Below are 13,696 nucleotides of genomic sequence, written 5' to 3' on the forward strand. Positions count from 1 at the left end.
CTGTTCACATTCCTCTCAATTTATTTATTTTTTTAATTTTTTGTTGCTGTTGTTGTTGTTGCTAATTAAGCAGCCTTTGTTTTGTTTTGAAAACATACTCACCATATGCACCTCACTAGCTTAATCTGTTAATTTTACTGAAAGAGGGGTAGCTTTTAGAGAAGTGGAGACAACTTAATGATTGTGTCACAATCCCCGCCTGTTCAGATCTGACCAATCCAAAGTGGATTGGAATATCTATGAGTTCTAAGGAATCAAGAAGACAAGAATTTTAAAAAAAGAATGGGGAATGTTTATATTGTATAAAATGTTTATAATGTATAAAATCATTGTAAACAGGTCAAAACATTAGTAGAATTTTAAACACACTTGTAATGTAACAGGATGTATAGATAAGGAAGATGAAAAATTGCAGAAATATTGATATGCAGTTGAAAACAGAATCAAAAGGACCCAGGGAGGGGATGGGGAGAAGTCAGGAGATTCAGAGTAATTTCGATATGTAAATATTGTATGTTTTTTTATGTATGTTTATTTTCTTTCGCTTTCTTTTTCTTTCTTTATCTTTGAAAATCAAATTAAAAGATTATTTTTAAAAAAGGAATATCTCTGAGTTCACGAGTGCACATTTAGTGATGGTGGTGGAAGGTTAAACACGCATTTACAACACCGAGGAGCAACCTTTTTGATGGAATATGTGAAGATTAGTCATCTTTATGAAGCTGGGAAGGAGCATCAGGACCCAGCAAAGTGCCCTCTCCCCCCCCCTTCCATTATTATGTGCTGGCTTCAGCATAAAGATCCTGACTTGCTTCATCATCATATTTATTATTCACTCACTTATTCTTGGCTTAGTTTAAGAAGCCTAGAATTATTGTCCTTTATTATGCCAATCCAAACTAACTGAAAGTAAATGTTAAGTATTGAAAGGAAGAGAAGTGTCATATCCACACTATAGGTCAACTGTAGAAGATCCAAACCATTTAGCACAGTTCTTTTTGTTTGTTTTTCCAAAAACAACAACACTAAAGCACCAGTTTCCTATTCAAGTACAATTTCAAGTTCAGGTTTTCAAAAAGCAGGCATATGTTTACAGTTATATGAAGATTTTAACTGTTCGCAAAACGCAAGCAAGCTTTGAAAGAAACTACAAAAACTGCTAGCGGTGCGTGAAGAAACAAAGCAATATATTTACTAAAATATATTCTTCATAGCTGCAGCCTGGAATTTTTCCTTTCTCGTCAGGGAAGCAAAAAAAGAATAACTACAGTGACATCTAAGTACGCAGGCTGATTACAGTTTTACTTTCAAAAGAGCTCGAATTGATTTTTTTTTTATAGATTTCAAATAAATTAAACTAGATTGACTCACTTGAGAATGGCCATAATCCCTTAGTCAGATCCCAAAGAACTCTTACCAAACCAGCTGTTAATTTAGGATTTATAAGATAAAGCATGAGAAATCCACCCCCTCGTACCTAAGAACAGCAGCTGACATCATCTCTGAAAGGGGCAAGCTGCACATTACACATTGCAGTTGTACACAGCTGGCCTCTTCTCTGTTGTCTCATGCCCTTGGAAAGGGCAGAGCAGCATTAGAAAAGTAACAGAAGGAAAGTCTAACGCCTCCCATGCCAACAACTTTCTCTTAAAACTCCCCCCCCCCAAACCCAACTCTTCTCCCGCAGCATTCCAGACCCTAAACATGGGACCAGAACAGGAGGAGGAGGAGAGTTCAGGTCAGGTGGGGTGTGTGTATGGAATCAGTGGAAAGCAAGTAGTCAAGGGAAGCATAAAAACTTCCCTCTGGTTTCTTCTTCAGATTTCCTCCTCCTAATATGCTTTGCACTGGAGAAGCCATGACACCTAAATAGGTGCAGGAAAACATTCAGATTGCAGCTAACTTGGCAACCTGTTACTTCTAACCTGAAAGTTCTAGTGTGATGGCTATGAGGAAACTTGGGTGTGCGGAGGAGAAATGGAAACCACATTTTATAGGACAATTTTTCCTTAAGAATCATAATATGCAGGCTTCTCAGCTTTCCTTTCAATTAGAATGTTTTAAATCACTGGATTGATTTCCCCATGCCCTACTGGAACTAAGGCCAGGTACCTGCAGCTGAAATAGCACATCCTTTTCCTGTTTACCTCATCTTCTCTTTCCTCCCCCCATCCCATTAGGAACACAGGAAGCTACACTGAACTGAAGCAGACCATTGGTCCAGCTAGCTCAGTGCTGACTGGCAGAAGCTCCCTGGGGTTTCAGACAGGGGTTTCTCCCACCCAACCTTCCTGGGGACACCAGGGGTTGAACCAGGAACCTTTTGCATTCAAAGCAGATGCTCTACTGCTGTCCTTCCCCCTAACATTGCTGCAGGTATGTCTTCTTGTGCTACCAAAAGCACAATGATGGTGCTCTACATACAAGCAAGTAGGCAAAATGAAATTCTTCAGAAAAGAGCACCTTTTATATCAGGAGTATGGAATCTCAGGCTCAGGATCCAAATGTGGAACTCCAGGCCTCTTTTCCTGGCCCTTGGCGTTCTCCCAGCCCACACCCCTCACTGCTTTTTCCCCATCCACATTATCCTTGAGTGTTTTTGTCTGGCTGGAACATATTGTTGAAGTGTGATGATACATCTCACTTGCCTGACTGGGAAGGTGTATGTTGCATGGCTAGAACATTCTCTACTGCAGAAAGGTAAAAGTCACATCCATTGCTCCTCCCACTTTGCCTCTGGCCACACCCAGTAATGACAAGCAGCCATTGGAAGGGTGCCTATAACAGAATGCAGCCCTCGGATTGTTCTAGCGTACCAACACAAGGACACTTAATATATACATTCTCAGGCTTAGGTATTCTCATACTTTGGAGTTTTGCAAAAGACTCCATTTATCTGAACATTTTTTAATTATATCCTTACATCTGTGATTATTATGCTGGATTTGAAAGTAATGCCTAGGGTTCAAGTCATTACGGAGGTAATTCTAACTCAAATTGTGCACTTCAGTTTTCTAACTTATATTTTGCAACACTAAAATCAAAATTTGATAAAACCAACAGGCAAGACCTGCTTTGAGACATCAATGCTGCACAGGCTGAAAATCCAAATAAAAAGCATAGCTAAATATTTATAAGCAAGTACAAAAAGGTCTTTAAATTTGCGTAGCTGAAGTAGATACTTCCTAGAAAACAATCGTTTACCAAAGTTTTCAAGCACTGTTTCTTCATATTTCACATGGACTCCATGATGGTGACAGCAATCACAATGAAATATGTCTCACCCACTACGTTTCTCAGAGTACACCCAAGAAATGCTAGCTGGTTCTGTCACATTCCTTTCAGCCCTCTTGATATTTACCAGCAACAAGTTTATCTGCATAGGTTACAGCTGCACTCCCACTCATGGTCCTCCAAATAACAAACAACCCCCTTCTACTCTATGATTCTGCAAAACTGGCAAATGCATTCTAATAAATAGGAGTATCTGGGAATTTTCCATAAAAGTAAACTAGCACTCAGTGGTCATAAACAATCAGTGTCTCTCTTTATTTTTTAAGTGCCAAGATAAAAGCGCTTAAGACACAAAGTGTCTTAAGCGCTTTTGATTTTCTGCTGCTTACATTATCTCTCATTGGTCAATAGAATCACTGAATTGTAGAGTTGGAAAAGACTACAAGGGTCATCTAGTCTAACCCCCTGCAATGCAGGAATCCTAAGCATTTTGCTCTTTATAACAAACTTTACTGCAGGGGAGTAGATTTCTTCACAGTGAAGACATCCCATGTATTCATGTTTCTAAGTAGGTCTACCATTACTTTCCATCTGGTTACTCTTCTTCAGTATGTGAAAAAAGTCTTTTCATTTAGTATTGTAATCTTACACCTACTTATTTTCTTTCTTTTTTACCATGTATGGATATATGTATGTATGTCAGAAAATTAGCTCTCACACCAATACATTCATACTGAGAATTTTCTTATTTTTGTCCCAATCCTAAATATATAAACCTTTAAATCTGAACACAGGATATCCCTATATGCCACAATTAATTGCGTTACAATTACCTTTTTAAAAAAGCAAGCAGGGGTTGTATTCAGTGACTTCCACTTGCACAAATGGATGTCCTCCTTCCCCTCTGTGAGCTGTCCAAATATGTTTTTTGTGAGGGGTGGTTTCCCCAACTCTCTGGAGCAAATTTGGGAATGACACAGGACACATGCAGGGAAAGTGAGATAGGGGAAGTCCTGCTACACAAGCAGATATTATTCCACTTGCCCCATTATTTAGTTGAATACTTCCCCTATGCTCCACCCAAACGACTGTTACAGGTCCAGTTGTGCAAACGGTGTGTTTTCAGGGTTAATTTATGTTTAAATCTTAGGTTATAATCTCAAGAGAGGAAATCACTCTAGTCTTCAGTCTCTATCCCTTGTAGCAAGAGATAAACATAACATCAAAGGTCCATTGCCTTGTTTGCAGAGCACTAAGTATTAAAAGGAAATTGTTTGTTTCTGTTTATTTTTTTTAAAAAACAACATTATGAGCTGGTGTGGAGGAAGCAGAGGATGCAAAGCAAATGCACTAGTACAGAGTGGAGCACTGAGGGGTTGATTTGAACATCACCTTTCCCGCACACATGTATTGCGCTCCTTCTTCCGTGGTCATAGGATTACATATGCTTCAGGTTACATACACTTCAGGTTACAGACTCTGCTAACCCAGAAATAGTGCTTCAGGTTAAGAACTTTGCTTCAGGATGAGAACAGAAATCGTGCTCCGGCGGTGCAGTGGCAGCAGGAGGCTCCATTAGCTAAACTGGTGCTTCACGTTAAGAACAGTTTCAGGTTAAGAACGGACCTCCGGAACGAATTAAGTACTTAACCAGAGGTACCACTGTATCTGTCGGATCAACCATCTGAAGGGGAAAGCATGTTCTGACTATCCCAGTTGCACTGGCCACCAGGCCCACAACTCAGAAAACAAGTGCACCTTTCATGAGCATATATTTGTGCTTTTAAAAAAAATTAAATAAAGAACTATCATTGGTTTGTTATTCATAAAGCAATGAGGTTTCATAAAACACTCTGTTTACAGAATGTAAGGGGATCAGAATTAAAATCCAATTTAAGGAATTATGGAGCCTTCAGATTGCTTTTGCTCAGTGATGAAAAAAGACAGGGATGTTGTTACTGGAAGAAAGCCAGCAGAAACTGAGCGCTGTAATAATAATTATACAACCATGTATGTAAAGGGGATGGGGAAGTATTGAAAAAGAACTTAATGGCCTCAATAGTTACAACTCGATAGCCAAGAGTGTCTGTCCTTGATTTACAGTTCGCTGAAAAAAATTGTGTCACTGAGTTGCCTTCTTCACACACAAAATATGTCAACATCTAAACAGGCCAAGCTGGGGGTTAGTTTGCTTCATCTCCATTTGAGGCCGTATTTTTTTTATGTTTTATGTAAGGAGATACTTTTTTTTTTGGTCAACATTAAGTAGATCCGAATAGGTAGCTGGGCCCTATGTAAATAAGGGATTGGTCATTCTTACTTCCCAGCTCTATAAAGCCTCTATCATTGTAGCAGTCAAACTAGTCACTGCACGGCCACAGTTAGTAAAATCAAATTCAATTGCTCAAGTAGAGCATAGTCTATCTTTGACATATTCATCAGACAAAATCCTTATTTCACCCTTCATATTTAGCAGCAGTTGGCATTTATTTGCAACATTTCCACACTGCCCAAAAAGCTCCATGGACAAACAGAGCTTGAAAGGCCCATAAAAGGGCTCATAAAAGATGAATAATAGGGACAAAGGTGGTGTCAGTTTTCCTACTAATCATATTCTCCAGGCTGAAGATGGCCCCACCTGCTTCCTACCTCTACTCTGTCCCGTTTAGATCCATATAGTGGTTTTATGGGGCCTCTATAAAATGCACAGTTAAGAACAACTGCTAGTAGATATCTCTTCTTTTCTTTGAATTCCAGTGAAGTGGTAGACTCCTTGAACTGGTTCTTGGAATCAATAATGGGCTGACAGGATGCAATAAACAGAAGCTCAAGTGAAATATGATTTAGTTATGGGTAGTGGGTGGCCATATTGTCATCCCGTTCTAAATAATGGGATTAAAATCATCCTGAAAGATGAAGATTGGGCCACTCCTGGGTTCTGCTTTGCTGAAAGCAGCTACAGCCTAGAAGGTACTTACTCCAGGTTTGGGTTGGTACAACGGCTGTGCAGGCACAGCAACTGGGAAATCTGGATCTAAAAACCATTGTTAATATAGAGATGTTTTGATAAAACGAAGCACTGCAATCCAATCCATGTGGAGCTAAAGTCACCCAGAATGCTGTGTCAAGGTGGCTGACTGGTATTAAACATAGGGTACATATAACTCCTCCCCTCAAACAACTTCATTGGCTACCAATACAGTATGGGGCCAGAGTTAAAATAATGGTAGCAAGCTCCCGCAAAATATTCCTCCCATACACTCCACCTCTTAGCAAGATACTCGCTGCTAACTATACCTCTGTACTTCTGTTGTGTAAAGCATGGAAGACCATCTCAAGAGATACTCAACTGACTCCCTCACTCCCTGCACTTAGGAGACAGAATAAGAACGTTTTAGGAAGGATCTAATACCCTAATTTATTTTAGCAAATGGGTCTCTTTCCTGCCTTTCACACTATTGTTTTATCCTGTGCTTTGATTTAATGTTACCGTATTTATTATACAGGTATGTACTCTACTTTAGCCTGTTGTAAGCGGCCTGTGGTCCTTGTGCAGCTGGGAAGTGGGGTAAAAAAAAATATGTAATAAATAATGGACAAAAGCTGTCATCCCAACCTAATCAATTATTTATCCGACTAAACAATAAATACATGTTACTCAAGTCTTCAGAGTTAAGAGTCGATTGATTAAGAATGCTTTTCAGTTTCTCAAGTTACAACTGGGTTCTTTTAACAGTAGGCCTCTGTAACACAAGGAAAGACAAACAAGAGCTTCTTAAAGAATTGTGCCGTGTTTTAATTTACACTTCCTCAAGTTGTGAATAAAAAGGAGGGGAAGAGATTGAAGATTCAAACAAGATATGGGCTACCTCAAAACAATCACAACCTTTAAAGGTAAAAGAAAACTGGCTCTCCAGAGCAGGGTTGTGGCTTTCTTTGAGGAGCTGGGGTGGAGAGGAACTTCCACTGACACAGCACAGAATACAACTCTGTCCTACAACATCTGATAGGCCACAGCTTCCCCACCCCCTCAGTCTCACTTTAAACAAAACAACATTCAGCCCCCATGAGTATGAAGATGTTTCTCAATAGGCAAGAAACTCAGGGCTCATACGTATTACCTTTGGCCCTGTGCTTTCTAGGCACAGGTCTGCATTTTAAAGTGCCATGTCCAAATGCTCCCCCCGCCTTTAGGGCTTCCACCAAATAAACCCACTGTTTAAAGCTGAATCGGAACAGCAGCACAATTTGGCTTTTCTGCAAACACCTGCCTATCTGGTTTTGCCCCACATTCCAAAATGCCTGTTATACCTACAAGCTGTATGCCAGGGGTAGGCAACCATATTTTTCGCTCTATAGGGATCACCGGACCATAGGGTGCACCTAGTCTTTTTTGGGGGGGGGGAATAAAGAAAAAAAAAAATATTCCCCCCCAGCCCCAAAGAGCAACAAAGAAGCCAAGACAGCCAGCGGGATCCATCCCGCTGGCTGTCTTGGCTTCCTCTTTAGCCGCGCACAACCTCTCTAGCCGGGAGAGGCTGCACATGGCTTTGGCAGAAGCCAAGAGAGCTAGCAGGACGGATCCCACTTGCTGTCTTGGCTTCCTTTTTAGCTGCGGGGCTGGGGCGCACCTCGCCTTCGCTCCTGGAGCTTGCTGCTATCCGCAAGCCTTCTGAGCCTGGCGGGAACTCCGAAGGCTTGCAGATAGCTACCCAAAGCCCGGGGTGCGTAGCACTGCACTCCCCAGGATTTAGGCTGCTGCCTGCTATCCGCATGCCTTGGAAGCCTGGCGGGAACTCCCGCTGCACTCCGAAGGCTTGCGGATAGCTTGCTGAAGCCTGGAGAGCGAGAGGGGTCGGTGCACACTGACCCCTTTCGCTCTCCAGGCTTCAGCGAAAGCCTGCATTCGCTCCATAGGACGCACACATATTTCCCCTTCATTTTTGGAGGGGGGAAAGTGCGTCCTATAGAGTGAAAAATACAGTATTTAAAATGCAACACTGGGTTATTTGTGGGGCACAGGAATTCATTCATATATTTTTTAAAAAATATAGTCTGGCCTGCCACATGGTCTGTGGGACGGTGGACCGGCCCACAGCTGAAAAAGGTTGCTGACCCCTGCTCTATGCTTTGACTCACTACCGCAGTCCACCATAAACAGGAAAGCTTCCACATTTGCCAGTATGCAGACAATGATGACTGTGAGTTGATTACAAGAGGCCGAATTATTTGTCTTAGAAGGAAATCACATTCCTACAATGTTTCTTCTGTTATACAAGAACCGTCTGAGGAGTCTTAAGTAGAGTTCCTAAGGGCCACAGTAAGTTCTTAGAAGGCTTAGTAGTCCTAGTATTTATTTAGGGTTCCTAATACAGTGGTACCTCAGGTTACATACGCTTCAGGTTACAGACTCCGCTAACCCAAAAATAGAGCTTCAGGTTAAGAACTTTGCTTCAGGATGAGAACAGAAATTGTGCTCCGGTGGAACGGCGGCGGCAGGAGGCCCCATTAGCTAAAGTGGTCTTCAGGTTAAGAACAGTTTCAGGTTAAGTATGGACCTCCTGAACGAATTAAGTACTTAACCTGAGGTACCACTGTAATGTTATTTTGTATAGGAACATAGGAAGTTAATAAATAACAATAACAATAATAATAATACATGTGTACCCTGTCCATCTGACTGGGTTGCCCCAGCCACTCTGGGCAGCTTCCAGCATATATAAAAACATAATAAAACATTAAACCTTAAAAAACCTCCCTATACAGGCAAGCTTCCCTTCATCTAGGTCAGTATTGTCTGAACTGACTGGCAGAAGCTCTCCAAGGTTTCCAGACAGGGTTCTCTCCCAGCCCTACATGTAGATGCTTGGGAATGAATCAGGGACCTTCTGCATGCAAAGCAGATGCTCTGCAACTGAGCTGCAAACCTTCCTCATTGCTTAGTCTGCTCCTCCAGGCACACTTAGGTGCAATCCACTGCCACTGAGAACTGACACAGGAGCCTGAATTGCACTTCTCAAGCCACCCACTGGCACTAACACATCCATTTTCTTCTTTCAGGAGGGCAAAGAACTGTGGCCTTCCACATGGGAGAAGTGTAGAATTTCTAACTACTCAATAGTCATAAAATACTTTAACATTCTAAACCAAAGCTCAGAAACTGGCCTAGGCCCAAATGTGAAATTCAATCATCGGGGGGGGGGGGTCCTTTATTTATTTGTTAAAATGGAGCAACCGAAGGACTTGCAATAAGTGTGCAGAATGTGAAAACGAAAGACAAGCAGATGAAGCGATAACAGTGCAAAGTGTTTTGCGTATCTTTTCATACAGATGGCTTTGAAAACTCATAACATGGTTGTATATAAAAAGAGCATAAGATTTCTCGGCAATAATGGCATGGCGGTATTATTTTAATCAACTTCTATAAGCAAACCAGACAAGTGGGATGGGTATCACATACTTATTAATTGGGACAGATAATTTTCAGATGTTTATTGAGCCTATAAAAACATGCTCCTGCAGTTAATGAAGGAAACCTTCTAGCCCTGAAAGGCCAAAGTCTAACATTCTAACAAGTAGGCTGAAGGCTGTAAAATGGAAATAAAGTCTTCCGTGACAGGAATTTCTTGTACATAAAAGAAGCTGACATGGAACAAAATAGCGCAACTGGCAACAGATTCCTCATCTGACTGCCACTAATTTCATGCCTATCAATGAGCTGGAGAATTCCAAGATCCTTCCCCTCTGGAACCTTTTGTCCCAGCACCCCAGGAAGATAAATTAGGTCATATGTTATGCCCTTTTCCCTCCCAGCTCTTGTTAACCAAATATTGGCCACATGGATCACACCAGCCAATACCAAAAGCATAAGCTGACCATTATTTGAAGGGGGAGGGAGAATTAGATTAGATGCTGCTTTCATTTCATGGAAAAAGATATTATCTAAAACTTTTAAAAGAACCAAAATGTTGAATAACACTATAAAATGCATGAAGGGCAAATGTTTTAGAGAGAGAGGGCTCACGATTAAGAGCAAAAGTACACAAGTAGAGATGATTTAAGAGGATGATTTTTACTGTTGCATATGGCGGCTGAACAGCAAAGAGTAAACATGATTAGTGTCTAGCAAAGCTCATCAGCACTTTTATAGCTTTAGGTTTAATTAAAACAACAATGGTGCTGGGATCTGAAGAAATTAAAGAGACATAGTTGAAATAATGCCTTTCTAGCATGACATTCTCCCTAGGGAGGCAAAGAGGAAAAGGGTTGGCTTAAACAGCAGGATGGGGGGGGGGGAGAGATAATGGGCATGGAACTATGAATTCTACCATCACATTTCTAAAATACGTGTGCAAAGCAATCCTAAGCATTTTTATTTAGATGCAAGAACCCTCTTTGGGAGAAGTGGCTGGAGGCCCATGTAGGACAACATTCCAGTCTTAAAAGCAGTCTGCAGAGACTCATTTCAGCGATGCTTTGCCTGAGTCACCCAATGACCCCATCCCAAGCACTGTCTTGATTCCTTATTCTTCCCCATTATCCCTTCAGTTGTGTGAGTAAAGGTGGCAGCAGACTAGACAGAAACGCCACAGTCAGAGAAAGGATGCCCCTTTAGCTGCCAGACAGTTCTACCAGCAGGGATCTAATTTGGGAGGAGGCATCTGCTCTGAAGGGTCTACTTGGGAGGAAGCAGAACACCCAGCTGCAAGCAATGACCCAAGAGAAGACCAGGTAGAGACAAACACTATATAAATTTCTCGGTCTCATTTTGTTCTTTACATTGCTATTAGCTCTCTATGGGTCTCATGTATGCTATAGCTCAGTCTATATCATTGACTCAGGCTCCAGCCTCTACACTCAAGTAGTGGTCAGAGAAACTTCCCCCAAGCAAATCATGAACTATAATCCAGGTACCAACCATGAGGCCAGGCTTGGACATCACAACACGCTATGTTTTCCATCAGAGCAGCCGTACCAAGAACAGGGCAGAAGTGGAGCAAGAACTTTTCAGCAGGTGCACCAGCACACTGTGTGTTCGCATTAAACCATAGTTCTTGGTAATAAAAAGTTTAATCTCCAGATGTTTTGGGACTACAATCCCCATCATCCCTGACCACTGGTCCTGTTAGCTAGGGATGATGGGAGTTGTAGTCCCAAAACATCTGGAAGGCCAAGTTTGGCCATGCCTGGTTTAATGTGATGCACACACCAGGCCACATCAATGCAAGATGAACTCCTAAATGCTATGGTACCTATTAACATAATTTAACACTTTAGGCAGGGCAATAGGAAGATTTTCAGTTTTTCACCTTGTTGTAAGGGCTAGCTGGTATTGCTGGATATATTACATCTGTTGACACTGAGACTAAAGCCTCAATTCATATCAATTAAAATTTTTGTCACTGAAACCAATGGGGTGCAAAATCATGCCACATGCAACACCAGAAAGAAACAATTTTCTCTAGATGTGTGGACCGGTTCCAAACAATTCATAATTTTAAAGTGTTTTGTAACTATGCATATTGTTGCAAATGTTGTCATAATAGATTGAGGTAGTCATTTCTGCACAACAGCTTCACTTGCAACAGCTTTCACATGCTGTTGATGAAGAGCTAAATGAACAAATCAAATGGGGATCGTGAACCTTGGCTGTCCAGGTGTTACTGAACTACAACTCCCATAATCCCTGACTTTTTGCCATTGTGGCTGGAAGTTGGAGTCCAGCTTCACTAGGAGGGCCCATGAAAGAGAATAAGAAAATTATAATGTTACAGCTAATCTAAAATATGTATGTAAGACATATTATAACATATACTTAGATATACTCTGTAGGTGTGTTGCAAGTAAAAACCACGAGTGATGAACTTAAGTGAAAACTAGGTTTGAAAGAGCTTAAAACACTGAGATAAAAAGCCACTCTGTAAATGAGAACGATAAGTGAACCACTAAAGCAGAAATCAAAACCATATACATTTTGCATGTGGTTTGCTGAAAAGCAATACCACTAATTTGGCTCACTTGCAGATTCTTAAATAATAATTCTGTGTGTAGCTCTTGAGGAAAAATGACAACATAAATAGACTGTTTTGTCAACAGACTGAGGGTTAGTAAACCTTCAAAATGGGTTATGGGCTAAAGTGTCATTTACTTTTAGGAGGGCATTTTTAAGAGAGTCTAAACAACACATTTCTAGAATCCTTTAAAAGATAAACCAGTTCAAATCCTTGTTTTAAATCAATATTTTGAGCAACCCAAGTTTCCATCATCAATTCTGACTTTGGTTATTCCCCAAAGCTGTAGATTTATACATATTTGGAAACCAGAGTAATTGGAGTATGAAGGTAAACAGTTAGCTAAAAGTCCCACTGAGAAGTCAGAGGGCTGGTGGTCTGGAGACAGAAATAGTGGCAATTTACGTTGCCAAACATCAGAGTGTCTATGGTTGACTAGGCAGCAGGTTTCCAACCGCGGCAAGAGGAAAAACTCACAACTTTTATCCAATGCTTATAGATGCAACCAAAATCTAATGATTGTGCTACGTTAGCTTATGGGTACTGCTGCATCAGCACTCAAAAGAAGGTTGCTAAGTCCTAGAGCAAATGGACATGGGGGAAAATGTTTTAGATGCTACAACTGTAATCCCGAGTGCCCTCACTAGACAGCAACTCATCAGCGTGACTCAATTCTGAGTAAAAATGCCTGGGATAACAACACAACATGATTTGCAGGCTGAAGCGTATGTTCAGCCAGCCCCGAGCTCTGTGCTGCAATTGCTATGTACGCACAACCCTTGATACAAAAATATTATATAAGGGAACATGGGGATTCATTACAAGTCTTTACTTGAATGGAGAATAGATTTGTTGTCTGTGACGCTAAATAAACCCAGAAGTGTTTTGCACAATACTTTTAGTTCCATGGCAAAAGATTAAGCTTCTGAAAGGTGGTGCTCTATAGCAGAAGAATCAATTGATAGGTTGACTTAGCCTCATAGCAGGCTATTGTTGCTGTGTTATGTTACAATTAATTTTTAAAATATATTTTTTGCCAGGTAAAAAGGGCCTTGACGTGTAAATTGCACAATGATTGAAATATTGTTCAGCCACAACTGATAAGTGTCAACAATCCTTTATAAGTACAACATCAACATGGAAATAAAAACAATGGCACTCCATGTCTGATAACATCATTCAAAATCAGACGGCTTCCGTGTCAGTTGCCCTCCGCTCACACTGCAGGTTAAGACTGAATGGCAAACCCTGAGTGGAGACCTCAGGAGAAATTCACAAAGTGTGAACAAGACCTCAATCACAAATGCAAATGAAACCATACTAGATTATTCATGCCTTTAATTAAAAGAAACTTACTATGACAAACAAAGGGAAATAAAGAAACAAGAAAAGCTTGGCTTGTTTGGAAACAAAAGAGAATGTTGCATAATAAATCGTGTGGGCTTAGTTTA

General features: G+C 40.9%; 1 protein-coding gene across 37 annotated transcripts in view; it reads right to left on the reverse strand.

Moving 5' to 3' along the window:
• Positions 1 to 13,696, reverse strand: part of TCF7L2 (transcription factor 7 like 2) — a 203,631-nt gene that overhangs the window by 164,186 nt on the left and 25,749 nt on the right. The window lies entirely within an intron of this gene.

This window comes from Podarcis erhardii (genome assembly GCF_964252035.2).
Source record: "Podarcis erhardii genome assembly, chromosome: 5".
Lineage (NCBI taxonomy): Eukaryota > Metazoa > Chordata > Lepidosauria > Squamata > Lacertidae > Podarcis > Podarcis erhardii.